The 26705-nt window shown below is 43.3% G+C and overlaps 1 protein-coding gene across 4 annotated transcripts in view; it reads left to right on the top strand.

The window, feature by feature from the left end:
• The window catches only part of MPP7 (membrane palmitoylated protein 7), a 215453-nt gene that overhangs the window by 681 nt on the left and 188067 nt on the right, over positions 1-26705 (top strand). Inside the window, exon 2 of one of the 4 annotated variants that reach the window (XM_043479644.1) lies at positions 20033-20137. The exons of the other annotated variants lie outside the window; for them this stretch is intronic. The gene's annotated coding sequence lies outside the window, so the exon portion shown is untranslated. The remainder of the gene's footprint in view (positions 1-20032; positions 20138-26705) is intronic. 4 annotated transcript variants of the gene reach the window in all.

A 26705-nucleotide genomic window follows, 5' to 3' on the forward strand; every position in this document is an offset into this window, starting at 1 on the left:
ACGTGAACTTACTTGGGGCTTTTTCTTCCGTGACAAGCAGACCCAGCAGTGTGACTCACCTTTGTCTGGGCTGCAGTGGGGGCCGGGCGGTTGGGGTGAGGCGAGGATGCCGAGCTGTTGTGGAAGATGGTGGGGGTGGGATTTTGTTTCTGCCTCTCTCCTTGGGTGGGTGTAGCATTGCGATTCTTATTTGTTTAAACGTTAGCATTCGAATAATAATAATAATAAAGCCTTTCTAAACATAGACTCTGGGCTTTAGATTTTAGGGGGCTGCACCTGCTACCCAGGCAGTAGTACTCTGCAGACAAATCCTAGGCAGTTGATTGCAATGACTGAATGATGATTCACCTCTGATGAAGCACCTTGATTGATGTTACCTTTCCTCTGACGTGCTTAAAAGCCTTTTCTCACTTTCCATTTGTTCACAAGTGAAATGAAGGTCACGAGTTTGAATAGAAATGGCACAGTGAGGACTCTCGCAGAGGTCCTCCTTTCCAGGTGCACTGCATTTAGGTCTTTTAATTGAGCAGCTCACCGCACTCCATCAATATTAGCATCCTCTTAACGCTCTAGAAGCAGGTAGTGCGCCCCATGCCCATTTTGCAGGTACATAAACTCAAGGCCCTAGAGATGAAGGGAATTCTGCCCCAAGTCACTTGACTTCTGCTCTTGTACACCTGTTAAGGGGTTTAATGCAGGATCCAGGAAGATTCCTCTGTCAGTCAAGCTTCTGCCTGTCGATTTGATTCACATGCTCACCAGTCAGGGGTGGAGATGGTTATTTCCAAATGAAATATTCTCTTAGGCTTTTTTTTCTCCTAGGTTGCTAAGATAGTTTGAATTTCACCAGAAAGGTCATTTTTCACACAGGCAAGAAAGCCTAGTGGTGCCATCTCTCTTTTAACCTAGTGAAAAATCTCTATTTTAAGTTTTGGGACGTTTTCCACATTAGAAAGTCTTTTCTTTGTTTGCATCTTTGGCTTAGCATTGGGCTTGAGTAGTGTTTTCTGAATTCAGTTGAATTAGTTAATATTCATAAGGCAAATAAAAAATAATGATAAAAGAATAAATAAAATAAAAAAAGAAGGGTAATACATTTTGGTTATGATTTTTTTTTTTTTTGCAGGGAGTTTTTGCTATAAATTTAGAAGTGTCAAACATGTAAAATCCTCCATCCTTTGATGAGAGTAACGCAGGGGAGTTCGGGGAGTTCGAGGATTAATGGCAAGTAGGTTTAGTTGGATGGATGGGAGGGACTCCTTGAATAATGCCAAGGCGTGGGGACTCCTAGGGAGTTGTTAGGTTATGTTAAATTTATTAGTCATCAGGAACATGGAAATGCCTTATTTATTACTGAATGGAACTATTTGATCATAAAGTTACCCCTTGTTTTCATGGCAGGTGCTCTGCTGGGTGGAACATGTACATTTTGAAATAACGTATTTGTTAAGTAAAGTATCCTCACACAGGCCTTGTCAGTCCAGTTCTGATTCTGTTTACTCATTTGGGTTTTTTTTGCACTCAATGTCTTTACTTAATTTTTACTCTTCTGGTCAAATTAAAATTTCTAGCACCCAAGCACAACATTTCCTAAAGAAACCTTTATCATCTGCTGATTTGTACAGAAAGTGAGCTTTCTTTTGATGAGCATCTCTTGCATTGTGATGTGGGAAGTTGGAAAGAGATTTATTCTGTTTGCAGAGTGGTGGTGGTTTAGTCGCTAAGTCGTGTCCGACTCTGTGATCCCATGAACTGTAGCCTGCCAGGTTCCTCTGTCCATGGGATTTTCCATTCAAGAATACTGGGTTGGGTTGCCATTTCCTTCTCCGGGGAATCTTCCCAACCCAGGGATTGAACCCAGCTGTCCTGCATTGCAGGCGGATTCTTTACTGCCAAGCCACCAGGGAAGCCTTAGTAGAGTATTTACCTGTATTCTTACCTAGGGGTCATAGCCCCCCTGTGATGTTAAGGGTTTCTACCCTTCAAAAAAGATTTAATTACAACATTACAGTACTTCCACTAGATGGTGCACCGGGTGCTGTTTACTGCAGATTTCAGGTTTTTTTTTTTTTAATAAGCATTTCACTGACAAAGATACAAACGTACACCAGCTGTCATCATTGAAGTTCAGACAATTGCAATGAGTGATTTAAGTCAGCTTTATTAAATGAGATTAATTGGAAGGACATGGCAGCTGAATTTTAAGTAAAGGAAGCTGTTAGTAATTTTAGAAATAACCTGTGAGAAAACTGGTTCTTGCTGTAGACAGGTACCTGGAACAGTGTCATTTTATTGGTTTTTATTTCTGTACACTTGAACCTGTTTGTTTTTAATGGTTTGTGTTTTGTTTAAATCTTATGTGAACCGTGATGAGCTATTTGAGTGTGGTTTTATGCCTCCTATGAACAAACACGTAAACATTTTTTTTCCAGGCGTGTAAAACTGTTATTTTGCTTTTTCCTTGAATTCTCATGTAATAAATCTTTCTATTCTTTTAGAAAAGCATGATTATCAGCTTCAAGTAGGAAAGAGAGAGGAGCTTTCTCCCCTGGAAGGCAGGAGCTGTTGGCTTGCTAGTTACTGGTTAATTGCTGCTTATTAATTGTTACAGGAGGGAGATGAGAAAACACAGATGCTGCTTTGATAATGCTGCACCAGATGTAGAAGTGGCAGTGGAGAAGGACTAGTTAGGGTGATTGCATTTTGTAAGGTGTTGCAGAAAACACTGGACTTTTAAAAGGCAAGATGAGCACTCCAGTGGGAAGGTCTTTGGTGGGTGGTGTGTGTCTGTATAATTCAGTTCCACTGACTTTGCGTGGGCAGGAGAGCTTTGGTAATTTGGTATAATTTCTTGGAAGTAGTTCTCATTCTCGGGGGATTTGATGGCACTTTGGGAAGGGGAAATAAGTTGGTGACACTCCTTCTAGGAGGGAAGCTCCTGGCAGAGCTGCCAGCTCTTGGGAGAGTGTGGGCTGGGGCATGGAGGGTGGGTGGTTGTAAGCAACTGGGGAGATGAGAGAGTGTGGGCTTCCTGGAGTTCTCTGCACCTGAGCCCAGAGAATCAAGTCAGTGAGCATTCTCAGTCGTGTTTATAGCGGTCCCAGGGCCAGGCTTGGGCCACTTAATGCTTCCGTCTTCAAATTTATGTAAAATAAGCAGAATCCTGAAGTTGTTAAAGTGAATGACTTTTGTATGCAAGTGAACAGCTTAAAAGAGTTATTTGGCATATGTTAGGTTCTAAAATAATGGTTCAGTTCAGTTGCTCAGTTGTGTCCGACTCTGTGCGACCCCATGGACTGCGGCACACCAGGCCTTCCTGTCCATCCTCAGTTCCTGGAGTTTACTCACACTTGTGTCCATTGAGTCGGTGATGCCATCCAACCATCTCATCCTCTGTCATCCCCTTCTCCTCCCTCCTTCAATATACTTACTTTTGATACTGTTCTTCTACTCCCTCTGGAAACAGGCTTTATTAGAAATAGGTAGCCTTGAATATGGAGAAGGCAATGGCACCCCACTCCAGTACTCTTGCCTGGAAAATCCCATGGACAGAGGAGCCTGGTAGGCTGCAGTCCATGGGGTCACTAAGAGTTGGACACGACTGAGAAACTTCACTTTCACTTTTCACTTTCATGCATTGGAGAAGGAAATGGCAACCCACTCCAGTGTTCTTGCCTGGAGAATCCCAGGGACGGTAGAGCCTGGTGGGCTGCCGCCTATGGGGTCTCACAGAGTCAGACACAACTGAAGCGGCTTAGCAGCAGCAGCATAGCACTTTTGCTGTAGTTTGTATGTGTATACGGGAAAAGGGGCTTCCCAAGTGGCTTAGTGGTAAAGAGTTGCCTGCCAATGAAGGAGACACAGGAGATGCAGGTTTGATCCCTGGGTCAGGAAGAGCCCCTGGAGGAGGAAATGGCAACCTGCTCCAGTATTCTTGCTTGGAAAATTCCATGGAGAGAAGAGCTTGGTGGGCTGCAGTCCATAGGGTCACAAAGAGTCAAATACGACTGAGCAGGTACACGTGTATGTGTACATATGGCAAAAGCCTCTGATCAGCTTTACTCAGGATTAAAGACTTGCTGTTTGCAAGACAATGCCTCTGTATGTGTACTTAAAGCAGTTTGAATCTTGAGAATCAAATACGTCTGAGGGTTGTAACTTCTTTTTCTGGCACTTGGAAGTTTGTGGAAATGATGTTGTAAAAATTTGGAGTTGAGCCAAAGATAAAATCGTTTATGGAGCCATGGACCAAGACTTAGGAAGTTTCTACAGCTGATATAGAAACCATTTTTTCGCCTCTTCCTAATATGGCTTGTGATTTGACTTGAAAAGATTCTTTTTCGACCTCTGTGCTCTTTCCATGTTTTGAATTTAGTTCCCAGTAAGGCCCATCAGAGTTGACTGTTTTTCAGACGATTTCATCAGGGTGTAATGTTTAGGGGGAGGAGATGCTGGGCTGTGGGCAGTGAGGAGAGGAATTAATATCATTTTGATCTGTTTAGAGTCTTTTTAAATAGGATCAAAATTTCTTATTTTGGAATTTTCAAAACGATATCATTTCATCTTTAACATATACAGAGTTGAGTATAAAAACTTTTAAGTTGAGGTTTTCAAACTTTACCATGTCTCAGAATCACTGTGGGAAGGGATTGTTAAAATTCCAGCGGCTACTTCATTCTCACAGTTTCTAAGTTCTTAGGTCTGGGAATAGGCCCGGTGAATACGCATCGCTAATAACTTCCAGGGTGATGGCTGGTGAGGCTTCTGGTCCAGGACCACACTTCGGAATCCACTGACATGATTCCAGGGGGAATATAAATGTACTGGTGAAGAACCCAGACTTTGACGTTTGAAAGATCTGGCTTTGAATCCCTGCTCTGCTACTTAGTACTTTCTTTGACAACAGGCAAATTTCTGACCTCTGGTTTTCATTTCTAAAATGGAAATAATGTAGTATTATGATGTTGGGAGTATCACATGACCTTGAATGTATGTAAAAACTCATAGGACAGTGCCTGGAGGGTTATAAGCATGCTGTAATTGCTGGCTTTTAGTCATACAAATCTATTAGCGAATGAAATACATAGGATCCTGAATCTTGTAAAGTTGAAGTATGTTCCTTAAGGACAGAAACATTTACATTTATCCTCATTTCCCTGCAGTGTGCTGTAGGAGAGATATATGAGTGCTTGACTTCTGTTTAATGAATGGAGATGTTTGCGGATCTTAGTAAGTTTCAAGAAACCTTTTTTAGGGACGTAGAATATTCACATTGGTAGTATGTCTTTTTCCCCCGCCTTAAAAGATTGAACTCTTTGATCAAAATATACTGGAGTTTAGCTACAATCATCGTAGTCCACACTTAATAGAGCAGGAGTCTTAAAGGTGGCTCTTGGGCGTTCATTGCAGGAGGGAAGTCATCTTTTGAATACCTGCAGGCTCCCCTGGGGAGGGGTGACTGCCCTTGATGCCCTGGAGACATTCCTGGAGGTCCCACCCCAGCTGTTGGACACCTGGTTCCCTCCCCCACCACCCCATCCCCAAGAGCCCACTTCTCTCTGGCAGATGTCCCCCCTGCCCCCCGCCACCCCCCAGCCCCACATACCATCACTTCCTGGCACAGTCACACATTTATTTCCGTTGTAACAGTTGTCACAAGCTTACTGTAATTTTATCTGTTTCCTCTTTACGTTTCCTTCATTGGATGTCAGCTCTGAGGGTAGGGACCTGGTCTTCACTGCTGTGTCCTCAACGTGGGGCGCAGTGGCTAGTGTGTGGGGATTTGCTACATACTGTGATGGGGTGTATGAGGTGGTCGGAACTGGGACCCTCCTCAGCTCAGGGTGCAGACAGGAGTTAACTGGCCCTCTATCAATACCGGTCCAGGCAGAGCCACTCATGTTATTTTATTGTGTTTTCCCTCCTCCCCACATCAGCCCTCTCTCTTGGGCATAAATGTAATTTCATTGAGTTCTGCCACGTTATTACCTGGGCTGGCTGTGGCTTGCTCCTACTCCCCGTGTTCTTGCTAGCATTTGATCATTTCTGACCTTATAATTTTTTCCAATCTGATGCCACAGATGGAGCAATCTTGGGCACATATGTTACTGTTCTTATTGGCAATTCTGTTTACTAGTACAGTTAAGTATCCTGTCAGATGCTTCTTAGGTGTGTGGGTTTCGCCTTGTGCAAATTGGCATTGACATGTTCTTTGCCTCTTGTTCTATTGGGTTTCTTAATCTTTGCATGTTTCAGCCTTAATTTACAGGTTTTTTTTTTTGTATATTCTCGATGTTAATCTCTTATTAGATTTTAAACAATGCAAATATTTTCTTAGTTTTTTTTTTTGCGTGTCAAGATTTTTTATTGAACAGAATCTTTTAATTTTTATTACAATTTGATTCATCCATTTATTCCACCTTCCAGGTCTTGTTTAGGAAATACTTCCCCATTCTTAGTTAACAAAGGTGGGTTTCTAGTTTGTTCCAGTTTCACACTGGTTTTTGTTTTTATTTTTGTTGCTGCAACTTATTTACATATTTTGCTATGTAGAAGCGAGTCCCATCTGTGCATCTTCAAAATTATTTAAGCTGGTGGTTTTCAGCTCTGGCTTTATGTTAGAATTAACTGGATAGTTTTTTAAAAAAAGACATGCCTGTTTACCCCAGATCTACTGACTCTCTAGGGAGTGGAGCGCGCAGTTGAATTTTTAAAAAGGGCCTCTGGTGATACTGACATAGAGCCACGGTTGAAGCCATGTATCAAAGATACCTATTTGCAGTGCGGTAATAGAGACACATGGAGAATGGAATCGAGAGAGTAGCATTGACATATGTACAGTACATGTGTAAATTAGGTGGCTAGTGGGAAACTGTTGCGTAAAACAGGGAGCTCAGCCTGGTGCTCTGTGACAACCTAGAGGGGTGGGATGGGGTGGAAGGAGGCTCAGCAGGGAGGGTACACATGTGTACTTATGGCTGATTCACGTTGTACGGCAGAAACCACCACATTGTAAAGCAGCTGTACTCCAATTAAAGAGAAAAAAGGAAAATATATTTATGGTTTTTCAATACAGTTTTAGTTTCTCCATGGTTCAATGTCTTCTTTGTTGGATTAATTCCTAGGTATTTCAGTTTTCGTTTCTGTGTGAATGAGACTTTTTACTCCTATTCTCCCTGTTTTTCTCCCTAGTGGAGGGAATCCTATTGATACAGATTTGTCTATATATATTGATGTAAGTCAGTTAGCTAACCTGTCTATATTTAACCTTTATTGTGGGGATAGCGATTGTGCTGAGTCTGTTGTATTTTAATGGCTACTTTTTCTTTCAGGTGTTCTATGAAGGTGATTATTTCATCTTTACATAATGGCTGTGTATCTTTTCCTTCCACTTCTCACCACCTCGCTCTCTGTGTTTGGTCTCCTCACTGCATTTGTCTAGATTTGTGGTGATGAGTGAAGATTAGCAGAGATAGAGGCCACTTGATCGCTTTAATACCCTAGAGGGAATCCGGCCTTAGTTTTGCCTTTAATTGGGAGATTTTGTTTTTTACAGTTGTATTTGATTTCATTAAGAAATTGTGACTTCATTTTTGCGGTTTAAAAAACGTGAGAGGTAAGCCCAGATTTCTCTTCCTGATCTTGGCAAGGAAGCCAACCTAGATGGTATGTAGCTCTTAACCCATAAAAGTTATGGTTGTCTGTATTGAGGCTTTTAAATTAAAATTAAATTTTTAAAGTTAATTATTTGATTAGTTTCATCAGGCTCTTCCAAAGTAAGTTGTATATAATGACTCCTCTTAGTACAAACCGGAAGTTGTTCTGCATCTTAAACTGTGAATTTTAAAAAACTTATTCAAGTATAAGATATACCTAGAGAAATGCATACACCAGATACCTAGAAATATATAATGCGACTGTCCTAAGTGTGCAGCTCACTGAATTTTCACAAAGCAGACACACTTTGTTAACCAGCCCTTGAGTGAAGACACAGAACATTACCAGAACCCTGGATGCCAGTCTCCTGCTCATTTTCACTATCTTGACTTATAACCACGTGGAGTTAAAAGTGCTCTGTCCCCTTGCTCCTGCTGGGCTGCCAACTTTTGGTGCTTCGTTTGAAGGAAAAAGCAAAGTCATCTCTGAGAGCTCCTTTGAAGATGCATGGCCTTGACCTCAGCTTCAGTTCTCGTAGCTGCAGTTTTCAGACCTTTGGTCACAGTATGCTTCACACTCTTAAAAATTACTAAGGATGTTTTTGTTTGCATGGGTTGTATCTATTAGTATTTACTGGTTTGCAATTTCAAACAGGAAATTTTATTTATTGTATTTAAAGGCACAGCCTCTTAACGTTGTCACATATTTTTAATGTCATGGATGTCCTGAAAGGTTCTTGAGGCGCCCCAGAGTTCCTGGATCTTGAGAGCAAAGAGCTGGCTCCTGATACCTCCAGCATAGCTGAGCGCCAGCCCCTCATTCTACTCTGTCTCCTTGGGGTGCTGAACCAGATCCAGCCTCTTCTCTTCCTCCCAAAGTGATCTTCTTAGAAGCAGGGACTTGCTACATCTTGACTCAGCCGGGCTGTATTTTTTCCCAGCGATAGAAAGCTTAGTAACACTAGGAAAGCAAATATTTCTGAGATTGGCAATTCCAGACCTGTACGAAGGGGCCCATTTTTCTCTCTTAACACTGTAAGCGCATCTGTAAGCACGCTATTACTTGGCTGATTTTCCTTTTCTTTTAAGATGGAGATAATCACAAAGAAACCTGCAAGAAATGTCCTGTGTGTGTGTATCAAAAAATATTTGCTTGGTGACATCATCATAATTAAGAAGAGTTCTAACAGGTAGTAACCTGTTGTGATGCTTTCAATTTAATGTGTGGTTTAACCTGTTCTTCTGTTCTTTTATTTCCTGTAAATGGTAACCTGATCTTGATTTGACTCTGTCTATTTTTTGGGACAATATTGCTTCACAGTGGTGTGGTGTGTGTACTTGTAGCTGGATTCAGGCAATGTTGGTTGTCTCTTTGTAGTATTCACGGTCATTAATAATCATTCTCTAGATCTATTATTTTATTTCTCAGTCACTGAGTTGTGTCCAACTTTTTGTGACTCCATGGACTGTAGCGCTCCAGGCTCCCCTGTCCATGGAATTTTCCAGGCAAGAGTACTGGAGCAGATTGCCATTTCCTTCTCAGGGGATCTTCCTGATCCGGGGATCAAACTCGTGTCTCTTTCGTCCCCTGCCTTCTTAATCACTGCTCTGCCTGGGAAACCCCCCTTTTTTATTAGGGGTTTGCAAAATGGCAATATTTAAATTCTGTCTCCCTTTCTAATTTATTAGATATCTTTATAAAGAGGAATTATTTGAGATATAGTTAGTATAGAAAGGCAGGTTAAATATTCGGTTTAAAAAAAATTAGTTTTCAACATTATAAGATTATAAGACAAGCATGTTCAGGATGAAGAAATGGGTTCATCATTTTTCTTTGAAACAGCAAGCTAAATTGTGTTGGTTTGCAGAAGTAAATCCAAAGCAAACTATGAATAGAAAAGTCCTTTTGTTGTATTCTTAAAGTAGCTTAACTTATTTGAATTAAAAAAAATAATGGTAGACACTTCTTGGTGCTGTTAAGGGAATTGGATATTTTTTTTGAGTTAAACCAAGACTTTTCTTGCCTCTACAGTGATGTATTTATTACATGTGACTATCCGTTCATGTATCTTACGTTGTGTTCCGAGACCAGGTTTGAAAGTGTAAAAGGCATCCTGCCTTGAAAGTGTTGATAGTGCAATAAAATAGGTGAAAAGTTGACCTTTAAAAAATTATTTATTTATTTATTTATTTATGACTAGTTTTGGCTGCATCAGGTCTTCGTTGCTGCTCGGGCTTTTCTATAGATGTGGCAAGTCGGGGCTGCTCTCTAGTTGCAGTGCTTGGGCTCTGTGGGTTTTATTTGTTACAGTATTTCCCCCTCTTAAAAATTTATAATATTGAGAAACAGATGCTAGGAAATAAAGAGTTTCTTAGGAGAAACCGAAAGCCGTAGGTGACACATTATCTGGGCTACAAGTCAGATGGAACCAGACAGTCTGTTGGAATTCGGGTGAGAGAAAAAGAGGGCGGTGCTTCCAGTCTCTCAGGGCAGACTTTCACCCTGCTTCCTGCTGGTGCCAGCCATGAGTGGAGCAGGTCCTTCGGCTTCAGGTCATGCTGGTTTTGAGCTACCCCTCCCTTCCCACATTCCATCTCATCACTTGAGCGATACTTACTTAGTACCTAGTTGACAAAAGATGATATCAATATTTGTGTACGTTTGTGAAACCCCGCGTGGCCACTGATTAGTAAGAGCTGTCAGCAGTGGGATTCTTCACACCTTCCTCTTCTGTGTATTTCAGGTTGGTGTCCTTGGAAAAGTGTACATAGATCAAGCACTGAGATTTGTTAACTTGTTTTTGGCTCAGTGTCTTGAACTTTGTAAATGACAAAGAGTGCCGTTGGATTGGCTTCTGGTGTTCTCCGTGTGTCTGATCTCCAGAGGACTCTTGACAACATACTCTGTTGTGTATGGAGCCTAAAATATCCCTCAGGGGCAGACTGACTGGTATGGCGGGACTGCTTATCAGAATAGACATTTTCCTGTCTGAGCCTAATTGTGGACTTACAAAAGCCTCAGAACACTTTAACAGACTGGGGCAGACTTGGAATTTACAAATAATAGCCAGTCTCCTGCTGTCAACCAAGCCCTGTGCTAAGCTAGCTCTCTTTAGATATTTGTGCTTAATTCTTAGAGCAACCCTTTGAGTTATTGTCATTTTTATTTTACAGATGGGAAAAAAAAAAGTCACGGAAAAGTTAAATAATTTGCCCTGAGTCATATAACTAGGAAGTGATAAAGCTTGGACTCAAAGCCAGGTCACCTGTTCTTCTAAAACATTAGAGTCCAGAAAGTTAGAGACTACCATATGATTTAAATTCATATTGGACTTTTTCTCTTTTATACGTCTTCAGTCTTTTTTCTTTGGTTTCTTATCTTAATCTGGAGAAACACGAGTCTGACTGACTTTGGCCAGTGTACTAAAATTTTTCACCACAGTGCACCCCTCAATTACAGAGATTTGCCTCGGAGAAGGCTGAGGCTCTTCAAAGAGTAGCCCACTTCGAGCATAAAGTTGTTCTGAAGTTTTTGTTTGATTCGACAGATTCAACATCATTTGCCGTTGTGTAACATTGACATTCCAGAAAAGTGAAAAAGTGTAAAAGTGTTAGTCCCTTGGTCATGTCTGACTCTTTGTGACCCCATGGACTGTAACCCGCCAGGCTCCTCTGTCCATGGAATTCTCCAGGCAAGAATACTGAAGTGGGTTGCCATTCCCTTCTCCAGGGATCTTCCCAACCCAGGGATCAAACCCAGGTCTCCAGCTTTGCAGGCAGATTCTTTACCTACTGAGCCAGCAGGGAAGCCCCAACGTTCCAGAATGATGTGTCGTTTTCACGCCCACCCTTCATCCTCCACAAGAGACCTCAGTTGGAGAAACAAGTTTGTCGGACTTTGCGGCGATATCCTGGTCACAGGTGGGGTTTAGATAATTCACCCTGTGGGAGTAGCAGGGGTCGGATGGGGAAGGAGGGCAGAGGGACACTGGCGAGGGGGTGACTTGGTGGGGGCGCTGTGGCAGGGGTGGGTCGGATGCGGATTTGGGCCGAATGATGGAATTGATTTCATGCCAGATTGGGGAGCTTCGTTCTCCTACTTCTCAGACGGCGTAGCTTCTGCTCGGCTGTTTCTGCCCCTGGCTTTTCTCCTTGCTCCTGTGCCGCAGTTGTGGGAGTGGCTCCATGGATGTGTGTATGGATGTCCTTGGCCCATCTTCAGGCATCCTACCCACCGCATGCCACTTCCTGTTTTCTCAGTTCTGGCCATCCTTTCTGTGTGAGCGACTCTGAACTGCCGCAGTGCCAGCGAGCTCCGGTCCACTGAGCCCACCTGAGCCTCATTTGTGGAAGCACGTGTGCATTCGCTTTGTGGCATCACCTGGATGTTGGAGTGTCTGCGAGCATGGATTTCAATTGCTCTTTCGTCTAAAACCAACGGTGACCTCTTTAGGCCGTCTGTGGTTGGGCTGGAAGAGAACGTCTGGGAGTCCACCATGCATCCCACTCAGATCCCTGTCTTATCAGCCGAAGGGACAGGGCTCCTGGAGGGTGGATCCGAGGCAGCACCAGGTGGATCCCTTTCTCTGGCCCGTGGTTCCCTGGGCACCTACCTGCGAGAACGTCAGGGCTTGTGTTGTGTTCCCAGGAGGTCTGCAGGAATGGACCACGTGCTTCCTTTAAGGCAATGTGCATGGACAGCAGGTCCTCTGAGCTTTGCAGCTAACCCATCTCCCTCCCACCTCGTGGGGTGCCCAGGCTGAGTTCTGAACGGTGACTCACTCTCCAGTCTCCTATGTCCTAGAGACTGTTTCTCCAGCTTGCTTCCTAGTTTAATTGATGTTTATTGCCCTGGTCACTGAAAATCATAAGGCCTTATATCTTAACGGTTAAGAATGTAAACTGTACATGTAGATCCATGGCTGATTCATGTCAATGTATGGCAAAAACTACTACAATATTGTAGAGTAATTAGCCTCCAACTAATAAAAATAAATGGAAAATAAATTAAAAAAACTCTACATAAAAAAAAGAATGTAAACTGTAAGACAAAAATTATTTTTGCAAACCCTCATGTATGTATGATTGACATACAAAAGGCTGAATGTACTTGATGTCTGCGATTTATTTGGTTTCAAGATTAATGTATGTCTGGAGACCATCACTACACTCTGCCAGGAGCCTATTCATCACCTCCAAGAGTTTCTTCCTGCCCTGGCTCAGGTGGTGGAGAATCTGCCTACAGGGCAGAAGACCTGGGTTTGATCCCTGAGTTGGGAGGGTCCCCTGGAGAAGGGTACGGCAACCCACTCCAGTATCCTTGCCTGGAGAATCCCATGGACCGAGGAGCCTGGAGGGCTACAGTCCATGGCGTCCCAAAGAGCCAGACACGACTGAGCGCCTCAGCGCAGCACAGAGGGCCTGGAGGCTGATGTCCTCGTGTTTGCGGTTGTCAGTAAGCAGATGCTCTTGTGTCTTCCTTTGTGCTGCTTCGTGGCTGCTGCTCCTCGGACACCACGTCTGCTTGTCTGTCGTCCAGGTGGCTTGGCCAGCGCGTCCCTGCCCTTTACCATCCCTTCTTGACCCTGTGGCAGTGCAGATGTGGTCATCCTTTTTGGAAGCGGTCATCAACGCTTTGGCCCTCCAGCTCTAACCCTGTGACTTTCAAAGCCTGTCCTATTTAGACCCACTTGTGGTTATTTTCCATTACTCTTTCTTACCGACCTTCTACTCGGGTCATAAGTTGAGTGTATTCTGGGGCATGCATCGCCTTCCATGTGGTCTGAGCCAACATCCTGGGCTGAGTCACAGGCATGTGCCCGCCTTCTGACCCTGGACGGCTGTGTGGAGATCTTGTTGTATGGAGGTTCCCGGGTTGGAGATGCTCAAGCCTCGTTCCTCATGCCCTCTCTTGGCTGGGCCCTGGCCTTATGTTAGAGGTCTGGAGTCTAAGAAGTTTCATTGCTCTATTATTAAACTGGAGTCTAGAGCACTAGAAATTGCACCGTCTTTTTTATGCCGAAACCCTCTTCAACGGCATTTTGTTATCGGCGGTGTGAACTGCAGATCTTTGTGTTGCTTCTTTATATCTTACTCTTCCTAAAACTTGAAAGTGCTGAGTGCATGCGCAGTAGTGTTGCCTTTTATGTGCTTTTGTCCTCTTAGTTTAAAGGATCTTGGCAGTTGCTAAAATGAATCCCTTGTTGATTAAAAAAAAAAAAAGTGAGGAGGATACAAGATGCAAGAGCTCACGTGTTCCTTGTCCTCTGGAAGCCCTGGGTGCAGCTGTGTCGGGTCGCCTGTTGTGCTCTGGGTACAGTGGTGAAGCCCCAGGTGCCCAGGCCTTTGTCCCATTCAAAAGGCCTGACCTCCATTGAATGTTCTTCTTTCCTGGGCACCCATGGTCATCCTGTGTCATAATAATCCTACGGGACCATTTAGCTAGAGTTAAGATTTGATTTCCTCTGGTTTGGTATTAGGGACACTTAAAGAAACAGAGGAGGCAGCGTGAATAGATGAACAGACGTGTCCTTGGAGGGGGCATTGCCCTTATGCTTATGTCCTCCTGCCCATCTGTTTTCAGGGATGGTTAAGAGAGTAACTGGCTTCTTCTAGAAGCTGTTGTGCGTCTCCATGGTGAGCCGAGGAGGAGCCCAGGAGACTGGTGCTGGGTTTCTCCTGGAGGAGAGGAGCCTTTGGGCTTCCCCATGGAGGACTGGCCCTGGGAGATGCGGGGGGCAGGACAGGGAACCAGGAGGGGATGGAGATGGGAGGGAGGTGATGGGTTTATGTAGCAGCTTCTTCCTTCTGGAATCTTTCAGCTCCCCTGAGAGACATGGATGCTTTCCTAGTTGTTGCCACTGAGGACTGACCCATAATTAAGGCCCACCCCATAGGGGAATATCAGTTCAGATCTGCTAATTAGGTTCTTCTGGAATACGTCCAAAATAGAAGTTGGCTGCATGGCAAAGACAAGAGCTTCACCCAGTGGAGCTGGGGTCATTCAGGCAGCAAGATGGATCAGATATATTCTGGGTGATATTTTCATTAGGTTGAGAGCCTTGGCTCCTTTTTTCCTTTTGAATAGTTGGGGTAAAATTTCAGAAACATTTGAATGACAAAGAGACCAGAGTAAACATCGTATGACCTTCACTCCAGATTAACAGATGTTAACATTTTGGCCCATTTATTTCAGATTTTTTTTTTTTAATGAAAGAAAGGAAACGTGGTAGTTAAAGTTGAAGCATAATTTGTCGCCCCTCCCAGTTCTCTTGCCTTTTCTTCCTCACAAGCAGTTGTGGATAGGAATTTGCATCCTTCCATCTTTTTCTAAATGTGCTTTAACATATGGATGTTTCTGTAATCATAAGGGCATATACAGTGTTAAAATGATCATCAGCAGAAAAGATACATTGCATGCTTTGTTCTGTTACTTGCTTTTGAAAAATTGTTTTGATAGGCTAGTCATGGAGATAAGGAGATCAGATGACATTTTCAATTCTAATTTTTTATATTGTCTGCAGATGTCTTTTTGTACCTTGTTGCTAATGGAAATCCATCGTTGGTTTCCTGACATTTAATAGAAGTCTTTTTGTTTGTAATGCCTTAAACTGGTTAGAAGTTTAAAAATTGCTACTGTAGGATGAAAGCCTAGCTTGTGGCTGAGATTTCTACATGTACTTCGGCAGGCTAGTCTCAATATTTTCTGCTCCAAAAAGATGCCGCAAAGATATTGCAATGGGTGTGGAATCCTTTGCAGGGGACGAGTGGGTGGGTGGCTGGGAGTTTCTGTCGTAAGCTGACATATGCAGAAGCACTGTTGCTAGGACTGCTTAGGGAAGATGGGATTGTGGGGGAGTGTTATTAGATGTTTTTCCTCCTTTTCTTGGCTAACATTTATTAGTTTTTTTAAAAATTATTATTAAAACAATGTCTCCTTTGGTTTAAGAAGTATACCTTTCTTAAGCATAATATTAGTACTGATAATATTAATCTCACCTGTTCTTCTCAGCAAGCTTCCATTATCATTGTCCACACTGTCTGGTGGACATTGCAACTGGATTGCTCATGTTGACCTCATGCAAGGACCTAATGCGGAAAAACAGGTCCACTTTTATATGTCCCCAATTCCTGTTTATGGCATGACTATCTTGTTTCCTATCTGAGATTAGCAGCTGTGGAGTCATCTTTGAATTCCAACATCTGTTTTTCATTTTTAGATCTGCTTTCTCCCCTTGACAGCCTATTGCACTGATTTCTTGGTAACGGCATTTCTGTCTTGGTCTGAGTTTGCTCAACCTCTGACCTCGCTGCTGCTGCTCTATCTGCTGCTTCACTGAATATGCTGCTTTTGAGTCCTTCCAATGAGTTGGCTCTTCCCTGTTAGGTTTAAAAACACTGCTTGCTTTGCACTATTTTCAAAGAGGACTTCTCCCCTGTGGACCCTTCAGGGCTCTGAAGTTGCTGTAATCAAGCCCCAGTTTTAGACTTACCAACTATATTAAACCTTGAATATGTTGTAGATAGCTGAAGCTCCAAGACTCATTGGAAAAGACCCTGATGCTGGGAAAGATTGAAGGTAGGAGAAGGGGACGACGCAGGATGAGATGGTTGGATGGCATCACAAACTCAACAGACATGAGTTTGAGCAAGCTCCGGGAGATGGTGAAGGACAGGGAAGACTGATGTGCTGCAGTCCATGGGGTCGCAAAGAGACGGACACAGCTGAGTGACTAAACAACAACAACAGGTTATAAATAATCTGAGACTCGGTTTTCTCATGTGTTAACTGAGCACTAATAATAGCTTTCAGGTTATAGGGCTGTCAAGGGCTTGAAGTCAGAGAACACACTTGAAGTACACTCGCTGGCATAGTCCACTGTTCAGGCTGTTAGTCCTAATCAGATGGAGTCTTTCTCCCTTCACCCAGCTTCCATTGTTTTTCATATTGTGCTACTCTCTAAGTATTCAGCTTTAACCTTTAAAAACTATAAACTTGATCTGTAATCAGTTCAGTGTCATTGACCTTTTATTCCCTTCCCTTCCAGTCCGACCTTTGCTTGTATGTAAACCTGGACTCCTGGAAATATGTACACCTGCAGGACTGGCTGCTTCAGCATTTTCTCCCTGTGGTGTCTTCCTTTATATTTACATTCTGCCCATCCTTTAACGATCCCACTCAAAGATTGTCTTTTCTGTTGTGCTCTTTCAACACTATACAACCATGGATTATTTTGTTGACCTTTAAATAATACCTTGTTGTTTAGTACTTTTATTTTTAATTTTTTAAACATTTTGGGCCATACCTAGAGGCAAATGGGACCTTAGTTCCCTGATCAGGCCTCAAGCTTGTGCCCCCTGCATTGTAAGGCAGAGTCTTTCTTAAAATTTTTTTATTTTATATTGGAGTATAGCCAGTTAACAATGTTGTGATAGTTTCAGTGGACAGCAGAGGGACTCAGTCATACATGTAAACATGTCCATCCTCCTCAGACTCCCCTCCCATCCAGACTGTCACGTAACATTGAGCAGAGTTCCTGTGCCATACAGCAGGTCCTTGTTGGTTATCTGTTTTAATTATAGCAATGTGTACATGCCCATTCCAAATTCCCTGACTGCCCTTTCCCCCTGTTGTTCTGCACTGGTAACCATAAGTTGTTCTCTCTGAGTCTGTTTCTGTTTTGCAGATAAGTTCATATGTATCATTTGTTTTTAGATTCTGCATATAAGGGCTGTCATGCTGAAGGCAGAATCTTAACCACTGGACCACCAGGGAAGTCCCAGTTTAGTACCTTTATGTGGAAGCTATTTCCTTATCTCACTTGTAAGTCCTTCTGGATTGGACTCCTGTTTTCAACTACTGTTCTAGCCTGGCCAATGCCAAGTACTTAACATCTTGACAGAAGCTTGCTACTTGGTAACATTCATGCTCTGGGGTTAAAGTCTTTTTGGCCAGGACTACTTTACACATGAACGAATATTGGTACTTGTGGACTCAGCAAGAGCTGGTACAGCAGGAATTTGATGGTGGGGTGTAAGATGGACAGGATTTCCGCTTGTGTTTGAAGGGAAGGCTGCTGTCAAAGCTGGGAGGAGAGTGTGCCCAGTAGGGCATGGGAGGCACAGGTCTTACCTGGAGCAGAGGGAGCCCATCTAGTCCAGGCTCACCCTGAGGAAGCGGTGGTTAAACAGAACCTGAGCATGGCCGACAGCACGGGGCCTGGAACAGTGTTTCAGGCCGAGGGAACAGGGTCCGTGGAAACTGGGAGCTGAGACAAAGCTTGTTGTGGTGTAGACAGCAGGTATTTAAGACTGGAGCTCTCTGGGTTTTTTTCTTTATACATTTTTAATTGAAGTATAGTTGATTTACAATGTTGTGTTAATTTCCGCTGTACATCCAAGTGATTTATTAAATATTCTTTTCCCCTATGGTTTTCACAGTATTGAATGTAATTCCCCGAGTTGTACAATGGGACCTTGTTGTTTATCTGAGACTGGGGCTCTGAATGTGAAGGGGAATGTGATCCCAGATGAACTGGTGAGGGGAGGAGGGGTTATATTGTCTAAGGTCTTCTTAAGCCATATTCTAGATTTTTAGATTAGATTCTAAGAGCAAGTTTTCAGGTTGGAAGTGAGCTAATATATTAGGTCAGCTAATACATTAGGAAGTGAGCTAATACAAGATAGACATGCGTGAATGTATACACACACACACACACACACACAACTTTTTTAAACAATTGCTCTTTAGTCATGTGGAGGCAGACAGTTGTAAGTCCATAGTAAGGATGATTGGGAGGCTGGTGAGGTGAGAGGTGGCGTGCAGAGGGGGGAAGTGGGCTAATTTCAGGAACATGAGGAGGACGACAGGACATGGTGAATGGTTGAATGTAGGAGGAAAGGAGGGATCGGCCTCCACAGGGACCCTGAGAGTTCTGATGTGGGCGTCCGGGGGCAGGTCTGGGAAGTAGCAGGAAGACCTTCATTTCTAAACGTGTTGCATCTGAGGAGTGTCTGCACATGGAGTGAGCATGCTGTTGGTCACAGGCTGGATCTTGGCCGGGAAGGGGTAGAACTACAGCTTCTGCTTACAGGTGATGCTTGTAGCTACATTTGCTGTTCTTTAGTAGCAACATTTTCAGGTTCAACAGTACCTTTCAGGTATGGAACATAACAATTTTAGCTGACTATTTCCCAAAAGTCTGTCCAATACTGTTATTTAAAAGGCACAGTGTTAGGCTCTGGGCAGACACAAAGAGGGATATTATCTAGTTTTCCTCTTGGGACCTTAGCATTTAAAGATAAACTACCTAAACATTGAACAAGGCAGAATGAAACATGATTAGAAAGGTAAACAACGATGGTCGCTGTTTGCTGATTATTTATGGTGCAGACTTTAAAGCCATGCAGAAACCCAGGAGGGCATGGGGAGGGAGGGAGTTAGGTTTCTTTCACTTTCAGTGGCAGGAAGCAGGGAGGAGGTTGTCCAGGCAGCCTCCAGGATCTGTGGTCTGAGCAGGGCGACACTCGAGTCTGTGTGGTGTGGGCCCAGCGTGAGCATTGGGTGCATGGCTATGATTGTTCTGTAGATGGGTTTTACTACTGGTTATAGGGCGTCAGAGTTCTAGTCTATTAAAAAGCTATTAGAAATTAAGCATATTTTATGAACCTGTATTATCTTGTTTCCATGGTGTTAATGTTGTGTGAAATACTATTGATGGTTGAAGAATATGGGGCACAGTTTAGAGAGCCTTAGTGACTCTAAATGTAGTACTTTCTAGTCAACATTCTGAGATATGTATCTCTGCATGCATGCATACTAAGTTGCTTCAATAGTGTCCGACTCTTTGCGACCCTATGGACTGTAGTCCACCAGGCTCCTCTGTCCCTGGGATTCTCCAGGCAAGAAAACTGGAGTGGGTTGCCATGCCTCCTCCAGGGGATCTTCCCGACCCAGGGATCGAACCCAGGGCTCCTACATTGGCAGCGGGTTCTGTACCGCTAGTACCACCCAGGCTTCACTTAGACTGTTTGTCTCGGGGTGGGGAGTCTAACAAATGCAGAGCTTTGAGCTGTTAATGTAAAGAGTGACTACTGGGAGAGAGGCACTTGCATCTTGTGATGGCCTTCTTGAGGCCATTTGCTTTAAAGTAGACAGAAGACTTTTAGACTCTTTGCTTTCCTAAGTTCTTAATGATGATCCCTTAGGTGTTAAGGTGGGTGTGGGTGCGTTTTCATATTTCACTCAGGTTACTCTTCCTGCTGTGCTGAACAACTGCTTACAGATATTTCCAGTTACCTGGTAACTGTACCAGTAAAGAGGTCACCTAAGAAATCTGGACAAATACATTGATCCAAGCGCTTTTACTCTTTTTTAGGCTGGTCTTTCACTTGATAGAAGTCTTTTGTGATGTGCCAAATGATACAGAAAAGACTTATGGTTAATTCAGATGCACTGACATACCAGTCTCAGTCTGCTCCAGGTAACATTTGAACCTTTACACCAGGTAGTTTTGATCATAAAATGATATCGTGGATGGTTTCACTTGGTTGGTGATGAAGTCATTATTTTTCGCGGGAGGTGGTAAGAGGTAGTAAGGTTTAATAACTAGTGTATGAAACACCAGAAACTGCTCCAGCCATCCGTTTCTGGATAGCCTTACACCTTCCAGTGCTTTTTCTTCCTTCCTTTTTATGTGTTTTTAAAAGTGAAAGTATGTACAACATTAAAATCCCAGCAGATTTTTATGAGTGTTCAGTTAATGAATCTAGTTGAGGGAGGCCTTTAGCTGTATTTGATGATTCATCAGCAGTTGCTACTGGAACGAAATTATTTTGTAGAACTGTTTTCAGCTGTTGCTGCTGTTAGGTGGTTGCAAATAGCAATTCCACAGAATGTCACCGCTTTTCATTATTTGAGTCTCTATCAATACCTGACATTACCTCTGTTAATTATTTTATATATGTACACATTGATGTATTTGAATTTATATCATATGTATTTAATACATGTACAGATATAAATCTTTTACAAGTACATAAAGTACCCATGTCGCAGTATAACATGATGGCTTTTTTACAAGTTGGACACACCTGTGTAAACAGCATATGTATTTGCATACTTTACAAGTAATTACCTTAGGTTCATGTAACAGGAAGAAACATTGATCTAAGGCATGAATCTAGAGGTGCCTTGCAGTTTGGCCGAAGATGTCTGATTGTTCACATCTTGGGTATCTTTCTGACTTAAATGCTAAAGGTCAAGGTACGTAGGCTAGAGTCTTGATCATCCACTAGTCTCAGTGTCAGAGATGATTCTTAGCCTTGCCTCTTTCAGCTGCCCAAGTGCATCATTATTGCTCCCAAGCTCTATGGGAGGATTTCAGCCCTGCCCTTAGACTTCTGTCAAGGAAGTTGGATTTGTGTATGTCTCACAAAAGTCTTGTTAAACACTTGTTTGAATGAAGCAGTATTTAAACTCATGTATGTATATACCCATGTGTGTGTGTGTATATATATATATGCATGTGTGTGTGTGTGTGTATACACACACACATTATAGTAGCTATTTTAAAATACACTCCTGGATCAAGCCAATAGCATGATCACGCATTGTTATGTCAAGTTTTATGGACAGACTGAATTTTACTGAACTGTTAGTTGGTGTGATGTTGACGAGTGTTGTCAGGAAATTAGTTTATGCTGTGCTTAGTCGCTCAGTCTTGTCCAACTCTTTGCGACACCATGGACTGTAGCCCGTTAGGCTCCTTTGTCTATGGGGATTCTCCAGGCAAGAATACTGGAGTGGGTTGCCATGCCCTCCTCCAGGGGTTCTTCCCAACCCAGGGATTGAACCCAGGTCTCCTGCATTGCAGGTGGATTCTTTACTGTCTGAGCCACCAGATAAGCCCAAGAATACTGGAGTGGGTAGCGTATCCCTTCTCCAGGGAATCTTTCCAACCATGGAATAGAACTGGGGTCTCCTGCATTGCAGGTGGGTTCTTTACCAGCTGAGATACCAGGGAAGCCTGAAATTAGTTTCCCTTCTCAGACAAAGCAGATGGGTTTCAGAGTCTGTGACCACTGTCTGTCCACAGCTGTCTCTGCTCCTCCCAGCAGGACAGGCTGCAGTGGGCAGGGAGCACCTGGCAGCTCTGCTTGAATCCACCCTGCTTAGAAATGTGAGCACTTTTGTGCCTTTCTGAATTGTTTAGTCGATAAGTTGCGTCTGACTCTTTTGCAACCCCGTGGACTGCAGCCCACTAGGCTCCTCTGTCCAGTGGATTTCCCAGGCAAGAATACTGGAGTGGGTTGCCATTTCCTTTTCCCGGGGATCTTCTGACCCAGGGATTGGACTCATGTCTCCTGCATGGGCAGGTGGATTCTTTGCTACTGAGCTACCAGGGAAGCCCACCTTTCTGAATTGGGTATATGAAAAAAAATTAGTTTTGTTCCTCAAACCAAATTTTTTAAGGTCACTTTTAGTTTTACAGTAAAACTGAGGGGAAGTACAGAAATTTCCTCTTTACCCCCTTGTTCTCCAGGTTTTGGACCTTCTGAGAAGTGTGTAGTAGTGCCTCATTGTTAATTGTATTTCCTTGATGACACATATGTGTCTCTGGTTTGTCTATAGCTTGTCTTCTCATTCTCTTGATGTTGTCTTTTGTACAACAGAAGTTTTTAATGAAGTGCAGCTTGTCAATTATTTCTTTCTTGGACTGTGCCTTTGGTGTTGTATCTAAAGGTTGTTGCTACGCCCAAGATCATCTCAGTTTTCTTCTCTGTTATCTTTTAGGAGTTGCCAGATTTTGCATTTTACATTGAGGTTTATAATCCTTTTTGTGAAACATTTTGATTAATATATTTTTTTTTAGTGAGCTCAGTCATGTCCCATTCTTTGCTACCCCATGGACTGTAGCCTGCCAGGCTCCTCTGTCCATGGGATGTTCCAGGCAAGAATACTGGAATGGATTGCCATTTCCTTCTCTGAATTTTTTTTTTCTAGTGTTTCATGTTTTTACTTGTGCATTAATGGCATCCTTCTTTAATTTTTGAAACATTGTTATTTTTTAATATTTATTTTTATATTCTTATTTGATTGCACTGGGTCTTAGTTGCAGCACATGGGATCCTCAATCTTCATTGTGGCATGTGGCATCTTTTAGGCTGTGGCATGCTAACTCTTAGTTGTGGCACATGGGGTCTAGTTCCCTGACCAGAGATCAAACCAGGGCCCCCTGTGTTGAGAACGCAGTCTTGGCGACTGGACCACCAGGGAAGCCCAGTAGCATCCTGTATTTAGGATGAAGTTATTTCTCCCCTTTTGTACTTTTCCTTATTGTTTACACTGTTTATAATGAGTGTTCATCACTTCCCCCCTCAACAGGAGCTTTTTTCCTAAATCAACTTCATTGAGATACCATTTTTTATTTCTGTTATTTATCTATCATAAAATGCAGATTTCAAGTGAATCTCTGTGTGAATTCTGACAAATTTATACTACCAGTCAAGACATAGGACATTTCATCACTCTACAAAGCCCTTTCCCAGTGAGTTCCCCCAACCCCAGCTCTGGCAGCTACTCAACTGCTTTCTGTCTCTTTATACTAGATGTATCTTTTCTAGTTTCATGTAGATAATACAATACAATATATAGTCTTTTTGAGACTGGCTGCTTCTGCTCAACATAATGTTTTTAAAAATTAAATCTTATATAATGCTTAAAGGCTACTTTTCATTTACAGTTGTTACAAAATATTGGCTATTGATTAATATTTTAATTAAAGCGCCCCAGTTGCCATCCACGACAAAGCAGAGCAACCCTACCTTTAATGATTGTGAATCTGCTTCTCTGGAGCCTGCCAGCTGTTTTGCCTGCTGTTGTACTGAAACATCCAAAAGCAGGTGGTTGGAGGCGGTCCCATCCTTGCTGTTTGTTTGTGTCATTCAAGGAAAAGTAACACCTGCTTATTTCAAAGAACTTTCATCTTCGAAACAGCTCTCTCCTCCTCAAAACCAGCAGCCCAAGCAGTACAGCTGCTCGTATCTAATAAATTCCACTCCAGCTGCTTCCTGAGAGCCCTGCTTAACTTGTGATCATTTGGTACTTGCATACATCTTTTACAATAAACTTTCATTTCCTACTGAACAGGTAAGAAAATAGGATGCGGGGAGGTGGTGGTGGGATGAATTGGAAGATTGGATTCCAATTGACATATATACACCACTGATACTAGATATAAAATAGATAACGCAGGGAACTTTACTCAGTGCTCTGTGGTAACCTAAATGGGAAGGAAGTCCAAAAAAGAGGGGATATATGTATAGCTGATTCACTTTGCTATACAGTAGAAACGAATACAAGATTGTAAAGCAACTATACCCCCCCAATATTAAGAAAAAATTAAGTAAATCTTAAAAAAAAAAAAAATAGGCTGGAGGATATTCATGTTGTGCAGAGCCCTGGAAACTGAGTTTTGACCGGCACTGAGTAGTTTATTTGTTGCTCCTGTGTGTATTTGGCTCCGTTTGTGTGGTTTGTCTTTTTTGCTTGCTAGACTTGATTTTGGATGCACGCAGCAGTGAGTGGCAGCTTTCGGTGAACACTAGCGGGGAGCAAGACCTTAGTTCCCAGACCGGAAGTCTTAACCACTGGACCTCAGCGGCTGGGTCCTGGGCCCCTAGTCCTTGCCTGCTTTTACAGAAGGAATTCCGTTGAGCAGGCAGAAGGTAAAGAGAATAGTAAAAAAAAAGTTTATTGAAAAGTACAGCAGAACTCAGAGTTGCATCTTTGGGAGTTTAAATCCTTTATGAGGTGGCTGTTTTCTGGGTCTTTGTCATCTCTTAGGCCAGTCATCGGAGAAGGCAATGGCACCCCACTCCAGTACTCTTGCCTGGAAAATCCCATGGACAGAGGATCCTGGTAGGCTGCAATCCATGGGGTCGCTAAAAGTCGGACACAACTGAGCGACTTTCATTTTTCACTTTCATGTGTTGGAGAAGGAAATGGCAACCCACTCCAGTATTCTTGCCTGGAGAATCCCAGGGATGGGGGAGCCTGGTGGGCTGCCGTCTGTGGGGTCGCACAGAGTCGGACACGACTGAAGTGACTTAGCAGTAGCAGCAGCAGGCCAGTCATATTGCTTTGCCCTCCCTTCTCCGGCTAATTTGTCTCAGGACCCTCCTCTGGGTGCTCATGCACCCCTCAGCCAAGATGGATCTCGAAGTGAAGGCTTCTGGGAGGAGCAAGACTCCCCTGGCCTGGTGTTGCCCCTGGACTTTTGATCCCCAAGGAGCCTTTTTGTGTGTGTAGTGTCTCTCGTCCCATAAAGGGGGGTGGGCAGAGATCCCTTAATCCTTTGCTCAAATAGGGTTTTGCCCCTCTCTGTTTCTGCCATGACTATTATCCAAAGGTGTTCACAAGAGACAAGGCCTGGCTCTTTACCCCGTTTCTGTTGTACTTCCGTTTCTGGAGGACAAACAGGAGGCTGATTGCAAATCCCTTCCCTGGAGCCCACCTATCTCTTGTCTCAGGAAATGGAAACAGGAGGCCAGTTGTACATTTCTAACCCAGAGCCCAGCTGTCTCCTGCCTCAGACTAGCAGCTCCATGAATACACGGGCCACGTCTTCCATGCCCCATGGTATACTCAGCCCTGAAAGGCAGGGACTGCCTTGTAGGAAATCTCCTCACATTCGTTGACTCACTGAGTGATTGAGCCCATGCAGAGCTCAGCAAAGATTTCCTGGAGGGCCAGCTAGAATTGTTTGATGCTTTGCAGGCCCTGTGACTCTACTGACAACTTCTCAGCTCTGCTGTCTTAACCCCTGCGTGGGGTGGACACTGGGTGAATGAAGGGGATTCTGTACCAGTGAACCTTGATGTGTAGAAGTGGCCAGCTTGCTGTAGTCTGCTGGCTCCTACAGATGGTGTAGCATGATAGCATATCTGGTTAGGTTCCCTCTGATGCATGTTTTACCCAGAAGGCAGCCTGAGCGCAGAGAGCACTTGGGTTGCATGTTGGTCAGAATTAACTGAAACAAGAACCATTTCTTGAGCTCTGGCTATGTGCTGGACACCCTAGAAACTAGGACACAGAGACTGGCTTCCTGACTAGGAGAAGCAGACATGTGAGACACAATGACCCAGGCAGTCCTCAGGGCTGTGAGGGGGACACATGTGGGTCTCGGGAATGTCAGAGCTGTGGGATGATGGGCTGGATGTGTGTGCTGAGCGCTGTCCGTGGGGCACCTGCTTTGCTTCAGAGCAAAGCTTTGGAGAAGATATTACAAGGACTGAAGCTCAGGGGATCAGGGGACAGAGATGGGCCTTGTGGTTTGGGTTAATGAAGGGTTATCTTAGAGTCAGACTCAGATTCAGGTCCTGTCCAACCTCTTCCTTTCAACCTGGGCCAGTTGTTGACCCGTAAAACTCAGAGGCTTGTTGTGAAGATCAGATGTGCCTTGCAAATCAGTTAACACAGAAGCACTCATACTTGGAAATTTTCAGGCCATGAGGTACTTGTGTTGAAGGCTAAAAATACATTGGAAACATAGGTCTGGAAAATTTGAAAACCCATGTCTCCTTCCTACTTCACTTACTATGCTCATAACCTTTCATTAAAAAAAAAGCACAATTTGTGTTAAAATGTATTAATTGACTTGATCAGGTTAAAGCTATGGAATCTATTTCTTGGTGGTTGAACAGTGGAATAGGTTGAGAAACAAGTTTCTCAACACACTGAGAAACTTAGAGGAATTTTACGCTGTGAAACTATTAGAAAAATATTAGAGTTAATCTTTTTAGGTGTAAAGGCATCTTGATGTGACTTGGGCTCGCACTCCTGTCCCTTTTGGCTCTCCCATGTTTTATCACTTACCCAGGGTTACTTTTTGCATCTTGAATCTCTTGGCGCAGGTCTGCCTGTGTAGAGACCCAGTGCCTCTGTGGGAACTTGGGGAACTCTCCTCTTCACACCTGACTTCTCAAAGGGCTGTGTGTGTTGAGCACTGCTGTTTCCTCAGGGCGTGTTCATGGTGCACAGACGGTACT

This window comes from Cervus canadensis, chromosome 10, assembly GCF_019320065.1.
Source record: "Cervus canadensis isolate Bull #8, Minnesota chromosome 10, ASM1932006v1, whole genome shotgun sequence".
NCBI lineage: Eukaryota > Metazoa > Chordata > Mammalia > Artiodactyla > Cervidae > Cervus > Cervus canadensis.